Source organism: Heterodontus francisci, chromosome 36, assembly GCF_036365525.1.
Source record: "Heterodontus francisci isolate sHetFra1 chromosome 36, sHetFra1.hap1, whole genome shotgun sequence".
NCBI classification, from domain to species: domain Eukaryota; kingdom Metazoa; phylum Chordata; class Chondrichthyes; order Heterodontiformes; family Heterodontidae; genus Heterodontus; species Heterodontus francisci.
The window spans coordinates 19,962,621-19,983,165 of record NC_090406.1 but is presented as its reverse complement, the minus strand read 5'-3'; the positions used below and the strand labels follow the sequence as shown (position 1 = coordinate 19,983,165).

At 45.1% G+C, this 20,545-nt stretch overlaps 1 protein-coding gene across 3 annotated transcripts in view; it reads left to right on the top strand.

Annotated features, from left to right (window-relative positions):
* The window catches only part of LOC137351635 (rho GTPase-activating protein 45-like), a 200,077-nt gene that overhangs the window by 67,643 nt on the left and 111,889 nt on the right, over window positions 1-20,545 (top strand). The window lies entirely within an intron of this gene.

The window sequence follows — 20,545 nt, the reverse complement described above, 5'->3', positions numbered from 1 at the left end:
TGACTGCCCCTCCCTGCAGGTCTTCTGCCATTCCCGCTGATCAGACGGAACAAATCCCCAGCTGTCCAAGACAACCATGTTGCAATTCTGCCCGCACCCAATGGCTCTTTGTCTCTGTTGGTGCACGCAGGACTTGTCAACCGGCAAGCTGCTTGCCCTCACAGTCAGTCAAAATCAGCCAACTCTGAATTGCTCACAGTCCAGGGAATGGCTAAAACTGACAGGACTCTCTTTGAAGCATGAGCATTTTGAATTGTCTGACTTAACTGTAGTAGACAAGCTACTCCTGACATAGGAAGATCTGGCAATGAGTATGCCCAGACTGAAGCAGAGGCAATCTCTTGGATTAGGGCAACATTGTGCCTCCAATATTAACAGCAGTAGAACCATTTCTCCTTTAACTCTCTCCTGCCCCCCAAATTAGCCCTTACAGCTTCAGGAGAGGAAGAGAGAAAATTGCAAAAGAAGATTGGTGAAGATTAAAATAGAAAGATGTCTTTTACAGGAAACACCTTACATTTAATAATTTATTGAACACTATTATAGTAACTCAGGGTGTGATAGAATATTGGATTGTTCCATTTGTAATACAAGATAAAATTTTGTGATGAGCAAAACTCCACGCATGGACACTTATCCCTGGTATACTCATTTACCTGCTATTTTTAGGTAGTTGTTAAACTGCATTATTCATACATACACAAACTTTGCTGGTCGGAAAATGTACACCCCACAGATTTTAACTCCAGTCTGTGATATTAAAGGGCTCATCCTTACAGTAGGTTTAGTTCAAATTGTCACTTTGTTCACTCCTTGCTGCTTCCCATTCGGAGGGGCGGCACAGTGGCGCAGTGGTTAGCACCGCAGCTTCACAGCTCCAGCGACCCGGGTTCAATTCTGGGTACTGCCTGTGTGGAGTTTGCAAGTTCTCCCTGTGTCTGCGTGGGTTTCCTCCGGGTGCTCCGGTTTCCTCCCACATGCCAAAAGACTTGCAGGTTGATAGGTAAATTGGCCATTATAAATTGCCCCTAGTATAGGTAGGTGGTAGGGAAATATAGGGACAGGTGGGGATGTGGTAGGAATATGGGATTAGTGTAGGAATGGTATAAAATGGGTGGTTGATGGTCGGCACAGACTCGGTGGGCCGAAGGGCCTGTTTCAGTGCTGTATCTCTAAACTAAACCAGTTGTGAGTTCCAATTAGAAACAATGGGAATTCCCAAAATACCTTGATGAAAAATTAAAATATTCTTCAGCTGCTTCAAATGGGAAACTTCCCAGAGGTTCCCAAGATTTCCATTATCATCTGAGATTATTTAAAGCCATAACAAGTGGGAAAGGTGTCTTTAGTTACATAGGAAGTACATTGAATGACAGTGAGTGAGAGGAAAATGCATAATATATATTTTTTCCCCCTTTACTCTCCTGCTGTGGTTGCCTTTTTGCTGGTACAGTGCCACACTCCAGCCTTGACAGTAAATCCCTGATTTCAACCTTATTCTCCGCCGCACCCCCCCTGACCGCCACACCTGCCCACACAGAACACGTGCCCAAGAACAACAGGGTTAAAATTGTGTCAGTGTGCTATTCATTGGCTTCCCGTCAACATCTCATCCCGTGCCATTTTAATGGGCACGTTTTAGGTCGCTGGTGAGGGCCTCATTAACATGCAAAGGTCTGATGATGTCATTCGGATCCTAACGTTATTTTAACCACAGGCCTCATGACTTGTGCACAGAAGAGGCCCAGATAAGTTTAAGGTTTCCTCGTGGGCTGTGAGGAGCAGCATTACTCTTCCGGGCCCTATAAGAAATCTTGGGCCTCCCCTGTCCTGGGATTCTCATGTCGTTGTATGACTGGGATTGTGTCATCTTGCCTCCCTCCTGATCTACTCCTCAGTGGCGGCTTCCTGTAGCGTTCGACCCAATCCTGCCTGCCAGCCTTATGTCACTGCTGCCGAATTTGGGTGAGAGTCGGGCCTGCATTGTGGTAGTGAGGCCTGGGCGTTAAACTGATCCAGCCCACACATTGGTGAGTCAGAGCATGCTTGACCTACAACACATGCCCCCGCCTCGCCTTTTGTCCCAGGTTAAACTTAGGGCTTTAGTGTCAGCAGGCTATTTGACCACAAGCGACATCACAGTTGAATCTGATCTGTCCACAATCAGGGATCTCTGGGTTGTAGTACCAGGCCCATTTACCCCTGCCTAACACAGGGGGAGTCCGGGGTGGTGGTGGGAACGGGGGGTTGAGGGGGGGGTGGCGTTGAGACTAATTGTAGAATTCTTCCAATTGCCCAGATGAGGCCCGTAAACTAAGTTCAGACTGGGGACCTATTTGGTCTGTTTCGGTTACTCATTAGATAAAATTTCTCAACCATGCTGTGCTGAGGTATAATTCCCACATTACTGAAAAAAATCAATCTTGTATTATTGTCCATTGATCTGAATATTATTCAATACAAGTAGAGTCATAGAGTTTTGCAGGACAGAAACAAGCCCTTCGGCCCAATACGCCTGCGCCAACCATCAAGCACCCGTCCAAAACTTTCCCGCACTTGGCCCATAGCCTTGTATGTTATGATGTTTCAAGTGCTCATCTAAATGCTTCTTAAATGTCGTGAGTGTTCCTGCCTCTACCACCCATTCAGACAGTGTGTTTCAGATTCCAACCACCCTCTGGGTGAAAATTTTTTTCCTGAACTCTTCTCTAAACCTCCTGCCCCTTACTTTAAATCTATGCCCCCTAGTTATTGACCCCTCCGCTAAGGGAAAAAGTTTCTTCCCATCTATCCTATCAATGCACCTCATAATTTTATATACCTCAATCAGGTCCTCCCTAACAACCCCAGCCTATCCAGTCTCTCTTCTTAACTGAAATGCTCCAGCCCAGGCAACATCCTGGAATCTCCTCTGCACCCTCTCCATTGCAATCACATTCTTACTATAGTGTGGTGACCAGAACTGTACACAGTACTCCAGCTGTGGCCTAACCAGCATTTTATACAGCTCCATCATAACCTCCCTGCTCTTATATTCTGTGCCTCGCCTAATAAAGGCAAGTATCCCGTATGCCTTCCTAACCACCTTATCTACCTATGCTGCTGCCTTCAGCGATCTATGGACACGCACTACAAGGTCCCTCTGACCCTCTGTACTCCCTAGGGTCCTACCATCCATCGTATATTCTCTTGCCTTGTTAGTCCTCCCAAAGTACATCACCTCACACTTCTCAGGATTAAACTCCATTTGCCACTGCTCCACCCATTTTACCAGCCCATCTATATCGTCCTGTAATCTAAGGCTTTCCCCCTCACAATTTACGACACCACCAATTTTCATGTCGTCTGCGAACTTACTGATCATACCTCCTATATTCACCTCCTATAATGTACAACTACAAACAGTAAGGGTGCTAGCACCGATCCCTGCGGTACCCTACTGGTCACAGGCTTCCATTTGCAAAAACAACGCTCTACCATCACCCTCTGCCTCCTTCCACTAAGCCAATTTTGAATCCAATTTGCCAAAATACACTGGATCCCATGGGCTCTTACCTCCTTAACCAATCTCCCATGCGGGACCTTATCAAAAGCCTTAATGAAGTCCATGTAGACGACATCAACTGAAGAGGTGGTAGAGGCAGGAACCCTCACAACATTTAAGAAGTATTTAGATGAGCACTTGAAACACCATACATACAAGGCTACGGGCCAAGTGCTGGAAAATGGGATTAGAATAGATAGGTGCTTGATGGCCGGCATGGACACGATGGGTTCAAGGGTCTGTTTCTGTGCTGTATAACTCTATGACTCTATGACTAACTGCTTTACCCTCATCTACAACTCTAGTCACCTCCTCGAAAAATTCAATCAAATTTGTTGGACACGATCTCCCCCTGACAAAGCCATGCTGACTATCCCTGATCAATCTCCAAGTGGAGATTAATCCTGTCCCTCAGAATGTTTTGCAATAATTTCCCTACCACTGACGTTAGACTCACAGGCCTATAATTACCTGGTTTATCCCTGCTACCCTTCTTGAATAATGATACCACATTCGCTGTCCTCCAGTCCTCTGACACCTCTCCTGTGGCCAGAGAGGATCTGAAAATTTGTGTCAGAGCCCCCGCTATCTCCTCCCTTGCCTCACATGGCAGCCTGGGATGCACCTCATCTGGGCCTGGGGATTTATCCACCTTTAAGCACCTTTAAGTAAACTTAGGGAAATATGAAAATATTTAATGGGAAAGGCCGTCAGCTAATCCTGGTTTGAATTCCCTGTTCCTGTAATGATATCCCTATTGTCGAGAGATTAGAACTGCAGATTGGCTACATTCTCCTAATGGGCGTGGACTGAAGGACATAGGCTACTGGTGGAGTTAGATGGAGTGTTGCACAATGTGCATTTATATAGCAACTATAACATAGTAAAATGTCCCAAAGTGCTTCACAGGAGTGTTGTCAGACAAAATTTGACCCCGAGCCACATAAGGAGATATAAAGACAGATGACCAAAAGCTTGGTCAAAGAGGTACGTTCGAAGGAGTGTTTTAAAGGAGGAAAGAGAGGCGGAGAGGTTTAGGGCGAGAAGTCCAGAGCTTAAGGCTTAGGCAGCTGAAGGCATGGGTGCCAATGGTGGAGCATTGAAAATTGAGAATGGGCAAGAGGCCAGAATTGGAGGAGCACAGAGATGTCTGAGGATTGTGGGTCTGGAGAAGGTTACAGAGATAGGGAGACAGCAAAATTCAATGTTTTTTTTCTGGGAAGCAATTAAGTGAGAACAATAGGCTATTTCACCAGAATTATGACCCTATTCATGTATTTCAGATTGAGTGAGCCTTGTGTGAAGGGAAGCTAGATGTAGTCATGTTGGCTGCAACCAGAAAGGGTGGTTTGTTTATGTTCGGAGAATTCTTAGTCATGTTCCGAATAGACTGAGACAGAGCTGAAACATTTCAGGGGAAATATAATAAAAGTGTTCAAAGGGTTTGAGAGGGTAAAATATTGAAAGATTATTTCTGCTGGTTGGTGAATCAGGGACTTGAGCTCAAGATTAGTACTAGAAAGTGGAGCTTAGAAGAATTTTTTTCACATAAAGAGTCATTAAAATATGGAGCACATGACCCCAAGTGGCCATTGAAACCAAATCTGCACAGTAAGGAAATTTAAAAGGGAGTTGGGCAAACACATGAAGAGGAAAAATATTAAAGGATACACAGAAAGAGCAGGGAAATGGAATTAGAACAGATAGCACTGGAGTGGAACCAACACTGGTACAGGTGAGATGGTCCAAATGGCCTCTTATAATTTCAATGATCCAATGTGATCATCACTTTGCAACATATTACTGTTCTGAATACTGGGCTGACAGGACTTTCTCAGATTTAGTCACCATCTTGGAAGGATGAATGTATAATGTCTCCTGCTGTATATTGTAAAAAACCAATAAAGAAACATTGCAGAGGTTTTATAGGAGTAAGGTCTTACAATTTGCAACATTCAATCCATCTTCTGCATTCATATTCGTTTTCCCATAGTAACTATATGTGCCTGAACTAGGCAAGGAGCTTTAAACACTCTTTAAGTGATAGTAACAATATAATGGACATTACAACAATTACAGTTTATTCATGGTATCAACACAAGGTGTTTAAGCTCTATTATAATTGTAATGAATGTCCTCTTGGCCGTGTGACATGTGCTTCAAAAATTGTATTTGTGCAGCTTCGTACAAAATAGTTTCCGTATATGTCTGAGAGTTTATACCGAAGCAGCTTAGGATATTTTTCTACATTAAAGGCACTATGTAGATTCAGTTTGCTGTTGTTTGTTTTAATGGCCCTGAAATAACACAGAAGTACTAATGTACAAATGCTTAATGTGCTTCTCTGAAATTGCTTCCTTCATTGTTTTAACCAGTGTAAAATAAATGGATTAATATCTTGTCATGCTGGGCCCCCACCTGCCAAGAATGAGGCATATTAATTTCGCCATATGGACTTTAAATTTCAAATTGTTGCTTGGAAGAAAAGAAAGCCTGTTACAAGGGGTGCCAAAAACTTGGCTGGAGGACATTTGCATATCAATAGGGACAAGAGAGGTTACTTCCCTTATCCACTTATCCTAAAATGGACTTTGATCACCAGTTATTGTGTGTAAGAGGAGACATTCCAGGATCTGCTAGGACAAGAGAATCCACAAACACAGAAGTGGTTACACCAGTTGGTCACATGACTAACCTGCTGGCCAACTTGGGGAGTTTTTTGAATTGTACTGACAGTTTGAACTCAGAGAGACTGTTTGCTGCTGGACTGAGAAGACCTCTCCTGTCTGCTCCCATCTTTCTCACAAGCCTCTGGAATCACTGAAGACACATGAACTCCAAGAGAGAAAAGTCTCCTACATCGATCAAGGTTTAAGAAAAATACTGGGCCCCAATGAAAAGCAAGACCTACCTACAATCAAGGACTCTACAGCGAGCTCGAAGAACAGTAACTAAAACCATCTTCAGATATTACCTCAAACTTTTCCACTTTATTTTTTCTGCTCTTTTCTGTCTCTATCTGCATGTGCGTATCGCATATGCATGCTAGCATGGGTGTGTCGTGTATCCATAGGTGTTAACCGAATTAGTGTTTAAGTTTAATAAATTTCAACCTTTCTTCTTTAAACCTAAGAAAACCTGTTTGGCTCGTTTCTTTGCCTTATAATTGGAAAGCAGTGGACAAGGATTCACCAAGGGGGAGCTAAAAATACGTTGTGTTTAAAATTAAACCCTGTTACAGCAAGACCAGGTGAAGGCTGAGAGGGAACCCCTAGACCCCTGTCTCCACTAAATAGCAGGTGAACGAATTTCAGAAATATGAAATATCAATATTGCAAGATGCACATTTTAACACTGCTTTCATTTAAAGAAGGAAATTCCAAAGATTTAATTGGTAAATGCAACGTAATCACTGATACAGACTAGGATCAGGTTCACTAGCCATACTGTGCTGCGTTTGCTTATTTTAACCGGAATGGCTGCTACAATTAGCCTGAGCAATCTTGGGCTAAAGAGAGAAGAAAATATCAGCCAGGGGCTCTTGCTCTTCACCAATATAAAGTGTTCTCTGCCGGGAGATGCACAAGTGTGGACACCAGATGAGGATAGAATCAGGCTGTGATGTCACAGACAGTCAAGTAGACTCATTGTTCAGGGTCACACCTTTGGAATGGTCATTTTAGGTGATCAGTGCAGCATGAAGCAGCACTTTCAGAGAGGAACAGAGGGCTTGCCATATTTTGTCAAACAATATGAAGCAATTTTTCAGATATCTGACATGAATGATTTAGATGCATAACCTATCAGTTTCCATGGCGTGCTCAATTTATACAACACATTTGATGCTAAAAAAACATTTTTAGAGAGTTTAAATGAATCTTTACGTTGTTATTAATTGATTTAGGCTGACTTACAGCGTGAATGTGGTGAGGGGCTGCAGGCTGAAATTAACTGAATGCTAATGTCCTGGGTAGCCACACAAATTGTTGTTCTTTAAGAAGAATGAATAATTATGTTTCTTGCTAAATAAGTTTGGTCAAAAAAGGGATGAGTGATTTATTAAAAAAAAAATTAGCAGCATCTTGCTAGCATGAACGTACTGGAACACGGCAACTCAAACATGCAACGTAAATGTTATTAAATGCAACCTCTTTGGGCAGTGCTAGCGCTTGAGGTTCAAGCCCTGCTCCATCACGTTTAGTGGAAACTGTGCCCTCTCTGAGCTGAGAAAATCAGAGGGGAGATTTAGACCAGGGCAGTGCCTGGCACCACCTAGCAGGCAGGTACGGTAACTTGAGTATTCTTGAACACTAACGTCAGGCAGGATAATCAAAGAGAAAAAAAAAGCACAGAAAAAAAATGTTGCAGGAGGGAGGGAGTTACCTAGAAAAATACTCCCATGGAAAAAGAAAGCAGGTTTAAAAAAAAGTTGACTCTGGCCTTTTGCCACATTTAAGAAGAGACCATTCCTGAGAAGATCTGATGGATGCTGTGGAACTGGCTGAACCTGATTGCTTGCCATGGGTGAACTCCATCGAGTCTATTTATTTATTTTTATGATTGAAACATATATTGAGTAATAAAAATTCTAGACAGCGCCATACTGTTATAAAAGGTTGTGGCAAACACCAGACTCTCCCAGTATAAGATTCTGAAGTACATTAGCTTCTTTGAACTTATATTCTGAAAGTTAAAGGGACATTTCTTAAAATATGTATCTTTCTCTCCAATTCGAGTTTCCCCTGCGCACATTCCTCCCCCACCTGCTTCCCATGCAGGTTTTAGACTTATGCTGCTGTATGGCTCTACAGGGAGTACTAGACACACTCTGATAATTTCCCATTATTCACATGTCACCCTTGGCACTCAGCGTCACCGGGCTATCTGACTATGAAGGACAACAGATCCGCGCCGGATCCTCTCCTCACTCAATTCCACACACTTGCACTTCCAGCAGTTGCCATTGGATAGTGTTCAGATACTGGGAACCCCAGCAGACTTTTTGTCCTTAAACCGGAACACTGTGGCCAATTGCTGCTGCCCTGGTTGAGATCTAGCCCAACTATTAAAGCTGGGGCCTCCCTGATCCCATAGGTAAAATTGCCAGGGTGGGTATGCCACTCTGCTCGCGCCATCCCCAGTTCTCTTTAATGAGCAGAAAATTGGGAATGAAGAGCACAGAAGCACAAAACCCCAGCCAGTGATTGGCTATGAGCCATTAGGGCGAGGAAGGGAAGAGCTAGGACCAATAACGTCAAGAAAATATTTTTAGCAAAACTTATTATTAGTTTGGGAAAGAAGAGCACAAAGAGTTGACTCTATTTTAAAAAGAAAGACATACAGGATGTAATTCCTTACCAATCCTTAAATTGGATGGCCACTTGAAGGAAATAAGCTTGCAGGGCTACCGGGATCGAATGGGGGAGTGGGACTGACTGCATAGCTCCATGGAGAGGTGGCATGGACTCGATGGGCTGAATGGCCTCCTTCTGTGCCATAAATGACTCTATGACTCTAAGGGGGGAATTTCATGCTGGTGGCGGGGGTCTTGACGTCGAGGGAAACCGAAACTGAGATCCCCGCATCGCCTTTTGTACGGAAGGCCTGCTGAATTTACTGCCAATCAGGTACTTAACTGGACAGCGGTGGTGGCTGCTGCTGTAGCTGCAGTGACTAGACACCGAGGAGCTGGAACTAAGCTTAAGGTAGGTCAGGGCGGAAGGGGTCTCGCGGAGTCGCGGGGAAGAGGAAGGAGTGGGGTTGGCAGCAAGGTCAGTGGTGCGGCTCTCAGCAGGCCCCCTCTTCCCAATGCCAGGTCCCTTGTTCAGGCACTGTGCCTTTAAATGAGGGACTCCCCCCCCACCCCCCACACCACATCCGCACCCCCTGGAGCTAGGAAGCAGCCCACACAGTTTTTGGTACCGTGCTTCTTGTGCAGCGACAGGGCCGCACACCGCACAGTAATTGTGGCTGCAGAGGGAAGAGGACCGTAATTAGGCATTAATTACCCAGTGAAGGGCCTCAATTGGTGGTGGGACGAGAAGGCCTTCCCAAATTGGACTAAATTTCGGCGGAGGTGAGTTGGTGGTGGTGGTGGGGGGGAACCCACTGATTTTATGTTCTCCCCACCTCCAAACACGCTGGGGCGAGGGGGGCATAAACTTCTGCCCTATGACTCTATCTCTTAAAAACATCCTAATCATTTTGTTGAAATGCAGTGATGGTTATGTAGGGAAATATTTGTCATAAAAAAGTCACACACATTGCAATGCATTACAACAGTGATTGTACTTCAGAATTACTTCTTTGGCTGTGTAGCACTTTGGGGCATCTTAAGGTCATGCAAGGCTTTGATTAAACGCAAGTTCTTTGTTTATTCTTCAGTAGGATTTAGATAGAAACACAGTCTGGAATTTTACAACCCCGCAACAAGTGGGCTGGTGGCAGGGTGGGGCCGTAAAATTTAGTGGGAGTCGGGGGGCCGTTCCCGATACCATCCAGCCCCCTCTGCGGCGATAAATGGCCTGACCGCCCCAGGCCAATCAAGGCCCTTAAGTGGCCAATTAATTGACACTTAAAGGCCTCCTTCCGCTGCCACATGTATTTTACCCACGGAAGGCCCTACGGAAGGCCGCCCCCAAAGCCCAAACGCCCCAATCGCACAACACTGCTCCCCGCCACCCCCCACCCCCTTGCCTTGCCGGTGCCCTGCCGATTATTCCCGGCAAGGCCCCAAAAACATACCTGTCTTCCGGGGCCATCCTTCACCTTGCTTGCGATGGCTGGATGTAATCCCAGCAGTGTCCACTGCTCCCAGTGGCGTTGCTGGGACTGCCGGCCCACTGTTTGGCCGGCAGCTGTCTTAGGCGGGACATCCTGCCTCAACGAGTCCTGCCCAAGACCAATTAAGGGCCTGGGGAGTGGAAACTCCCAGCATGGCTCCCCAGGCCTGATGGAGGTGGGCTCGCCCCATCTTCTTGGCTGGTGGGTAGAGCCTCCCACCCAACGTAAAATTCGGGCCACGGGAACAGGAGTAGACTATTTTGTTCCATTTACCCTATCTGTTCCCTTTAATATCTTGAAACTTTGATCAAATTACCCCTTAAACTTCTAAATTCCAGGGAATACAACCCTGGTTTGTGTAATATTTCCTTGTAACTTAACCCTTGGAGGCAAGGTATCATTTTGTTAAACCTATGCTGCACTCCCTCCACGGCCAATATATCCTTCCTAAGGTGTGGTGCCCAGAACTGTTCACAGTTCTCCATATGTGGTCTAAGCAGGGTTTTGTATAGCTGAAGCATGACTTCTATCCCTTTGTATTCTCGTCCTCTAGATATAAAGGCTAGCATTCCATTAGCCTTTTGGCTATTTTCTGTACCTGATACATAATATAAATATAAATAATTTTTTGTACGTTTTATGAAGATGCTGCCTCCTTAATGCTGCTTTGGTTTTGCTTCCCAGGAACAATTTCACGCATTTGTATGTAGATATGTTTTTGTATAATACCGCACTTGATACGAGTGGGTAAGTTAAGAAAAGGGAGTGGACAGGTAATGACCCTGAACTGGGCTCATACCACTGCTGAAACTATAACTCCATTAACATGCGGGCTCATTAGTTTACCTCATGACAAACAGCTCCCATTCTGTTTAATCCCATGAGAAACACATTACTTGCTTATCACTGAAACAATTAAGGTTCTTGTATTTTGATGATTTCTGTTTAAAATGCAAAGGTAGCAACTCGCACAGTCCCTCATATGTCACCCAGCTGTGCCTCACCTTGCAGCACAGGCAATCATCAGCTTCTTCTAGAAAGAGAAGACCAGTTGTCATTTTCCTTCCTCACTTTAGCTAACTTTGCAAATACACTAATTTTCTGAAACTATTACAAGGCACTCTCCATGCTCCAAAACTTCAGCTGGTTAATTATGGTTACACTACACTTTACAGTCTTTCCTCCGGATTTGACTAAATGCCAAAGTTAGCTATGGCTCAGTTGGCAGGACTCAGACCGCTGAGTCACAAAGTAAGTCCCATCCAGAGACTTGAACACAAAATCTACGCTGACAATCCTGTGAAGTACTGAGGGAGTGTTGCATTGATGGAGATAATGTCATTTGAATAATCATAGAATTATAGAATGGTTACAGTGCAGAAGGAGGCCACTTGGCCTGTTGTGTCTGTACCGGCTCTCTGAAGGAGCAATTCACCTAGTGCCATTCCCCCGCCTTCTCCCTATAGCCCTGCACAGTCCTCCTTTTAAATAATAATCCAATTCTCTCTTGAATGTCTCAATTGAACCAGCCTCCACCATGCTCTCAGGCAGTGCATTCCAGATCCTAACCACTCGCTGCGTGAACAGTCTTTCCTCATATCGCCATTGCTTATTTTGCTAATTACCTTAAATCTGTGCCCTCTGGTTCTCGATCCTTCCACCAATGGCAACAGTTTCTCCCTATCTACTCTGTCCAGACCCCCTCATGATTTTGAATACCTCTATCAAATCTGCTCTCCGCCTTCTCTTCTGCAAGGAAAACAGTCTCAACTTCTCCAATCTATCTTCATAACTGAAGTTCCTCATCTCTAGAACCATTCCCGTCAATCTTTCCTGCACCCTCTCTGACGCCTCCACAATCAGACCTATGTAACTCGAGCTCTCCCCAAGTCTATTCGCCTGTGCATTTTGACTGCCGCTCTGTCCCTGAGCCCATCACTCTATTTCCATTTTTGCCGTTTTTAACTTCTTTTCTCTTTACTCCTCCTTGACACCTCCTTTCACTTCGGCCCTCCTAATTCCCTACTCCAGCCCTTCAGTACTCCTCGACCTTCCTGTTCGCTTGCTGCCGTCCCAGGATTGACTAAATGTTAGACAAGCCTACAGCATCCTCCAGCGGGCTCATCAAGGCACATGGCACTGGCTCCTGACCCCAATTTTTATTTTTTTATTTTTATTTTTATTTAGAGATACGGCACTGAAACAGGCCCTTCGGCCCACCGAGTCTGTGCCGACCAACAACCACCCATTTATACTAACCCTACAGTAATCCCATATTCCCTATCACCTACCTACACTAGGGGCAATTTACAACGGCCAATTTACCTACCACCTGCAAGTCTTTGGATGCCCCATCCCACTCTCTCGTCACACTTCCTGCCAGTGCACCCACTGGGGGCTAGACTTGCTGATCTTCTTCCTGTCCAACTCACCCACCCACTGATGACCCTGTGGACTCTGCTAGCAGATCAGTTCTCACCACCCCTCTAGGCATCTCCCTCCAGGATGTCCATTCAGATGTGAACAAGGCCCTTGCAATCCATGAACTTATTCTGGATGATTGCATCGACATCATGGCCTTAACAGAAACCTAGCTGAGGGGTGATGACACCTTATTACTTAATGAAGCCTCCTTGTCTGACTGCATCTTCCACCACGTGCCATGCCGAGACCGTCACAGTGGCGGTGTGGCGCTTAACACCAGATAATACCTTGGTCTGACCCCCTACTCTTCTGGCACTTTCTCTTCCTTTGATTATCTCACCTGGTTCCACCCCTCTCACCTCTCTTTCAAAATCTTCATTCTCTACCGCCTTCCAAATACGATAAAAATTTTCTCACCGAGATATCTTCACTGTTTTCTGCCCTCAACCTCTGCACCAAACGACTTCTCACCCTGGGTGATTTCAACCTCCATCTCAACTCATCACGTTCTCTCACCTCTGGGTTCAATGCCCTCTTATCCTCCCAAGATGTCTCCCTGCATATAAACTCCCCAACCCATATTCACAGCCACCCCGTGACCTTGCCATCTCACATGGTCTTCCCAGTCCCGTCGTATCACCACGGGATATTACTCACGACCCACGTCCCCTTTCACGCCCCTACCCTACCTGCTTCCTGGGGAAAACTTGCAACTGCACTTTCAAAATCCCAACTATCTAGCCTCTGGCCCTCCATTCACCACAACATTTCTGCAGCTACTGATTTGCTCAACCGCACCTTCATCTTGTAATACGGTGGATAGTAGGACAGATGAAACCTTTAGTTGCAAACACAATCCTGAGCTTCCTGTCGCTTGTTACTTTAATTTTCTACCTTGCTCCCACTCTGACTTTTTTGACTTTGGCCTGCTCGTGTTCCATTGAAGCTCAATACAAGCTCGAGGAACAGCACCTCATCTTCCACCTGGGCACTTTACAACCTTCTGGACTCAGCACTGAGTTCAACAATTTCAGACTGTAACCACTGCTCCCATTTGTTTTGTTATTTATCGCTGGTTCATTTTTTTTTCTCTTGTTTCTTTCTTAATTCCTTCACTTTGCGTTCAGACGGCAGCTGTACTGCTATTTACACCTCCTCTAGCTACATCTTTTGTTTCTTTTCTTGTCCCATTACTGCTCCCTTTGGCTCTGTACCATGAAACTTTTGTTATTTAATCTCTCCTTCCCTCCACCCTATCACAGACCTTCCCTTTTGTTCTTCTTCCCACCCTCCCCAGTTTCACCTGCTCAAAATCTATTACATTTCTGACTTTTCTCAGTTCTGATGAAAGTTCATTAGAACTGAAATGTTCACTGTGTTTTTCCCTCCACAGATGCTGCCTGACCTACTGAGTATTTCCAGAATTTTCTGTTTTTATTTCAGATTTCCAGCATTTGCAGTATTTTGCTTTTGTATGAGCGAATTTATTTATTCACCTGACTTGGGAAAGGAAAGCAAAATTTATCTATTTTCAGGAACCAATCAGAAATGCTTCACTGCCTCTGAAATAATCCCTCACAAATTTCTTTCCAAATCCTTTCAGTGGCAATGTGAACCCCTCCTCCACTCCAGCACCCCCACCCCGCTCCTTGCAACAGTTTAACCTCTGATTCACAATGTGCAATGCCGTGAGAGATTTTTTTTTTTAGTCTACTCACAACATAGTTGTAAATTATTAATTAAATCCATGAGCAGGATTTTAGGTTTTGAGTCAGGACCCTGAGGTCAGGGTCAAATCGGGGTCACAACTCCCCACTGTGTGACAATCAGTCACCTGACAGTGATTTTCCCTGAACTGGCCAATCAGTGGCCAGAGGGTGGGCTCGCCGTGCAATTAAGGACAGCGGGTGGGCTCTCGAAGCTGGAGGACCAATAGGAGGCCCTGCAGCACAGAAGGAGCAGCAGCCTGCAGTCCAGGTAAAAGAGAAAGAGAGAGCGGGCATCTCCAGCTTGAGGCACCTTTTCTGTGACTTTAAAAATTTTAAATTATAAAATGGCCACAGCTCCTGAGCGACCGTTGTGGAGGGCGAGCACCCCTCCACAGGGCGGCCTGCAGCCGCAGTGTGGTCAGAAAGGCGGGAGGGTCTCAAAGCCTGTCTGGAGCTTTGGCGCCTGCACCCCCCCCAACCCCAGTCTGCTGCCTCCAGGCAGCTGGCCTAGTTCCCGATGCCTTGGGGGGCCCGCAGGCGACTGAAAATTTCCAGTCAGCCTCTGACAATAGCCTTCTTCAGCCATTAACTCCCCTTTATTGGTTACCCACTGCTTGCGGCCTAGACACCCTTTGGCTGCCGTTCTCACCTCCAGAAAGATGGCCCGGGGTGGGACGGTGTCAGTTTCATGCCCGTCCGCCTCCATACTTGCCCCCATATTGGGGTAAAAATCCTGCCACATATTTAATCTGGGAATATTATTTCCCACTTTTGTGAATGATGAAGGATAGGGAAACAGTAGGTGGTAACCTGTTGTGACATGTTTCGTTGTGTCAGCAGTCCAGGCTTCCTGAGCAAGATTTTCCGAACAGCGGGTCTCCCACACAAGTTCTGTGAGGGTGGAAATTCCCGAGTTGTGCCAGTTTCTCTTGTAGTGGTAACATTACTCATAGCCACGATCTATCTGTCATAATTAAGATGCTCACAGACAAAAAACAGCTTGGCCCAAACCATTATAAGAATCTCATTACTGGGAGGAAGTCTGCATGTAACCAAAAGTAAAAACATATTCTGTAGGCACAGAGGAAGTGGAAGTGGGTGATGTTAGAGTTAAACCATCCACAGATACAACGTGTGAGTGGTTACAGGTTGCACTGTGAGCACCCTGATGCTGGGCATGTGATCTACGAATGCAAGATCTCCAATGCCCTTCTGGCTTAAGTCATTTAAAAATTAATCAATTCTGATTCAGTTTAGAATTGGAGGTGGATCTCGAGTGATCCAGTTGGTAAAGGTACAGTTCAGTGTGTGAACCCTTCAAATCTAGGATCTCATTCTGCTTGGTTTCTCAGGCAGAAGTGCAGTGGTGTGCTGCACTTCTGGACCAGGGGGTCCCATCCCTGATTGCTACTCACTCACTCCTGCTGGATGTGTGCTCTTGTCACCATCAAAAACTGTGCTCAGCTATAATGCCCTGAGCACAGCCCATTTCATTTCTGTCTGGTGTTCCCCAGTATAACTGGAAAAATAGGTTAGAAATTCACCAGTTATAATGGGTAAATTCAGGAATGTCTGAAATTTGAAATGTCTTTTTTTGTAGGAGGGCAGGTTGTAAAGCAGTATGAATTGATGTTTATACGACTTATACCACGCAGCGTTTGAATTAAAACAATATTTGAATTCCTTTGAAGAATAAAGTAGAATGTTTGCACTACTTCCAAAACATTTCAATACCCTTTTTTTATGTCCCCCCATCTGTTGTAACCATTTTCCTTGCTCTTGCCTCTATCTGCCTGTGTCTCTTTATTTCCAATCATACTAAATACTTAAGATAAATTGTAGCCAAAATCCAGAGACACTTCTACACACCTTCCATGTGTGATTGGCTAGCCAAGTTTCCTTGGTAAGGACATTTTATGAGGTTGGGAAGAACAGCGGTCAACAGCAGAAGAGGGAAGGAAGAGGTGACAGGAACACCGGAGGCTACATTGTGGTTAAAATGGGGGGACTAGATTCTATGATGCACAATGAGTATGTTTAGTAATTAGTAAGGGCATGATTAGTAAGTTTGCAGATGACACAAAAATTGGTGGTATAGTGAACAGTGAAGAAGGTATAGATCAACTGGGAAAGTGGGCAAGGGATTGGCAAATGGAATTTAATGCAGACAAGTGCGAAGTGATGCATTTTGGGAAGTTAAACCAGGGCAGGACATATACAGTGAATGGCAGGGCTCTGGGGAGTGTTGTTGAGCAGAGAGACTTTGGGGTGCAAGTACATAGTTCCCTGAAAGTGGCAACACAGGTAGACAGGGTGGTGAAGAAGGCGTATGGCATGCTTGCCTTCATCGGCCGAGGCATTGAGTACAAGAGTTGGGACGTCATGTTACAGTTGTACATAACGTTGGTTAGGCCGCACTTGGAGTACTGTGTGCAGTTCTGGTCGCTGCACTACAGGAAAGATGTGGTTAAGCTAGAGAGGGTGCAGAAACGATTCACAAGGATGTTGCCTAGTTTGGAGGGCTTGAGTTATAAAGAGAGATTGGATAGGCTGGGTCTGTTTTCCCTGGAGCAAAGGAGGCTGAAAGGGGACATGATAGAGGTATATAAAATTATGAGAGGCATAGATAGGGTAGACAGCCAGAGTCTGTTTCCCATGGTAGGGGTGACTAAAACTAGAGGGCATAGATTTACGGTGAGAGGGAGGATGTTTAAAGGGGATCAAAGGGGTAAATTTTTCACACAAAGAATAGTGGGTACCTGGAATGAGCTGCCAGAGGAGGTGGTGGAGGCAGGAACAGTATCAACATTTAAGAGGCATCTGGACAGGTACTTGAATGAGAAAGGCATAGAGGGATATGGAATTAATGCAGGCAGGTGGGATTAGTATAGATAGACATTATGGTCGGCTGGACGCAGTGGGCCGAAGGGCCTGTTTCTATGCTGTATGACTCTAATTCTATATTTTTTAATGAATTCTAATTGTCTCTATGTACTGAGAATTTTTCCACCATGTTAGAATGTCTGAAGTTTTTAATTGAACGTGATGGAAAACAGTAATTTCCAAAATTTCGAAAAACCAGTACCAGCTACCCGAAAGGAGACAACTCTATTTTTAAAGAAAGTGTATTTCATTCATATACAGTAACAAAGATAGTTATACTCATAAACCAGCAGAGTCTGAAAAATTCAAAAATCTGTTGACAGTAGGACAGAAATCTAATGGTCCCATAGTCTCCTCGCAGACCCCCTGGAGGATGGGCAGCTGGTCTGAAAATCCATGCAGTGAGGAGAATAGATTAGTGGGGTTAGACATTTTTCTATTGATAGTTCGTTTAAAACTAAATATGAGGGTACAATGCGAAAATCATAATACACTACTGGGCAGTCTTCCATTATCCTCACTCCCAGCTGGGTCAGATTGATTGGTTGCTGCTCTTGTGTGATACCATATTGGGTTGGGCATAAGTCTTTTTGCGTTTTTGTTAATAATTCAAAAATTGTTAAATACATCACCGTTTGTGTGAAGATCAGGAAGGCCCCAGTTCTGAACACCAGTCTGCGCTGTTAGCTGAACTCAATCACAGTGGCAATAAGGAGATTACTGTCAGTCTCCAAGTCACCATGGCAGGAAAAGTAAAAAAAAAACAAAGTGACTCCTGACAATGCAGGGGCCCGCCAACGGCATCAGAGCCCTCAAAGCTGCACACATGCGCAAACGCTCTGCAACGCTCTGAGATGCTGCGCATGCACAGCCTACGTCTTTGCCTTGCCAGGACTAACTAGCGCATGCACAGGAAAACGCTAAATGGCGCATGTGCAGAAAAATGCTCTCCCCCCTTGGCCACTCACTCCAGGCCGCTCACTCCTCGCTACCTCCCCACCCCTCTTCTGCTCTCCGGCCACTCCCCCGCCCCGCTCCCCCCGCAGCCCCGCTCTCCGGCCCCTCACTCCCTGCTTCCCCCCCCCACACCCCGCTCTCCGTCCCCTCGCTCCCCACCCCCCCATCCCTCCAGACACTAGCTCTAGGTCGCAGGCCGCTTCCCTCCTCTCAGTCACTTGCTCCGCCCGAAGAAGCAAACGGTCCGCGAGGGCTGACGGGGAGATGTAGGAGCGAGTGGTCGAGAGGAGGGAAGCGTCACAGCATGCAGGCTAGATCTAGCGCCTGGAGGGATGGGAGAGGGGGGTGTGTGGCTGGAGTGCGGGATGGGGGGGTGGGGGGGGAAGGGGGGAGTGAGCGGCCGGAGAGCGGGATGGCACTAAAACCTCACAGAATTACGGAGGGTGTGCTGTCCTTCTGATGAGACTTTAAACAGCGCAATGTTCTCCAAGTATCAAACATGTCCATTGTGTGTTGCCATAGGTTGAAGTTGTTTTTCAATGATAAATTGAACAGTGCCATCTTTAATCCTGGCAGCTGCCTGAACATCGCAGACAGTGACGTTTAAGTGAATGAGGTTGCATTTGTGCTGCACTTCTGGTGCGTTCAGCAAACGCAGCCAATAAAAATCAACCAAGATCCTTGCTTTCAATTTTCATCCAGGAACTTCTGATAGAATTAGTATCAAACCCACAGAGATCTTGAGGGAGTCTTGATCACAAATATTGAATAAAGAAATTTTAAAAACAAAATAATCTAATATTGATTTATAATTAAACTTTACATTATTGAAATAGTCAGCTGTCACACCTTGAAGTGACAAGTATCAGTGACAAACCCACTGTTAAAGATACATAAAATTATGGTTCATATTTTAGAACTGTTGCTGTTCCTGCCTGAATAACTAACATGCTTGCACTCAGTCCCACTTTGTGCTCTTTTACTGCAAGTGTTAATCCTGTTATTTTAAACTGGATAACAGGGTGGAAAAGAACACAAAGGAATTTATTATGTGGGACTAGGGCTGGACAGAAAATACCAACTCACTCATTACTAAATATAACACACTGAATGTGACTAATCATAAACTGGATGAAATATAGCGAAGGAATACCCAGCTGATGATCATGGGATTGTGGTCGATCACTGGTTCATTATGTAATCACGTAGTGGCCATAGTCACTCTGGTACAGACTGCTTGCTGCACCAGTGTTTTGATGAATACAAAGATGTAACAAACATGCTATCAAGCCCTGGTTTATGGAAGTATCCCACTGGGTGACGTTGGGATACAAAACCCATGAGTTCCACATGTACAGGAAACTTGTGATACCTACATCACAAGTGGACCTATTTTATGTAAGGCATTGCTGCATGAATCTCCATTATGTTCATGCACACCTGTTTAAGAATGAATATTTTGATTCGGTTCTTCACCAGTAATGCAGGTCGTTGTGAGCTTGAGCTGGAGCTGAATCATGCATAATGAAGCCAATCCTTTGGAAAGTCTTTCCTGAAATGGCACGAATGAGCAGGGAGACGGACCTGTTCATTTTTTTTTTCTTCCTCTAATATTTTTTCTTTGGGGTGTAGACACCTTCCTGGTGGGGCCCACATTCCTCCTTGTGGAAGTTGGTACCCCTTACCTCACTTGGCATTCCAGCCTTCACTGACACACCAGAACCAGACTGAGCCTCAGGATGCAGGAACAGAGGTTCCAGCATGTGGAGGATAATCCTCCAGAAATGGGAACCTGGCATAACTGAGTTTCTGCTTTTTTTATGGAGATTCCATCAGTTTCCAGCCTGAATGATGATGGGAGGCCAGTGGAACCCAGGAGTAATTTTGAGACCCAGATCAGTATGTGATTGGCGAAGTGAATAATTCAGGCTTTTGCCCAGACTTCTGAGATGATTTGAACTTGCCACTCACAATGTGTTCTTAGAGGGGCATTAATGTCAAAATATAGAGGATAACTGAAAAAGATACTTGTTTTGATTTAGGCCTAAGGCCTCGATTTAATCTCCTTCACATCACAAAAAGGAGGGATTTCTAATGGTTGTTTTTATTTGTATTAAGACCATCTTGCAAACTTGTCTGGCCTGACAGATAGGGTAGCTTAGCGAGTAACATGAGAGGCACCCCCTCAAACACCAATCGCTGCCACATTACACAACCAGCATTTTAAAATAAATCAAGAAATCTG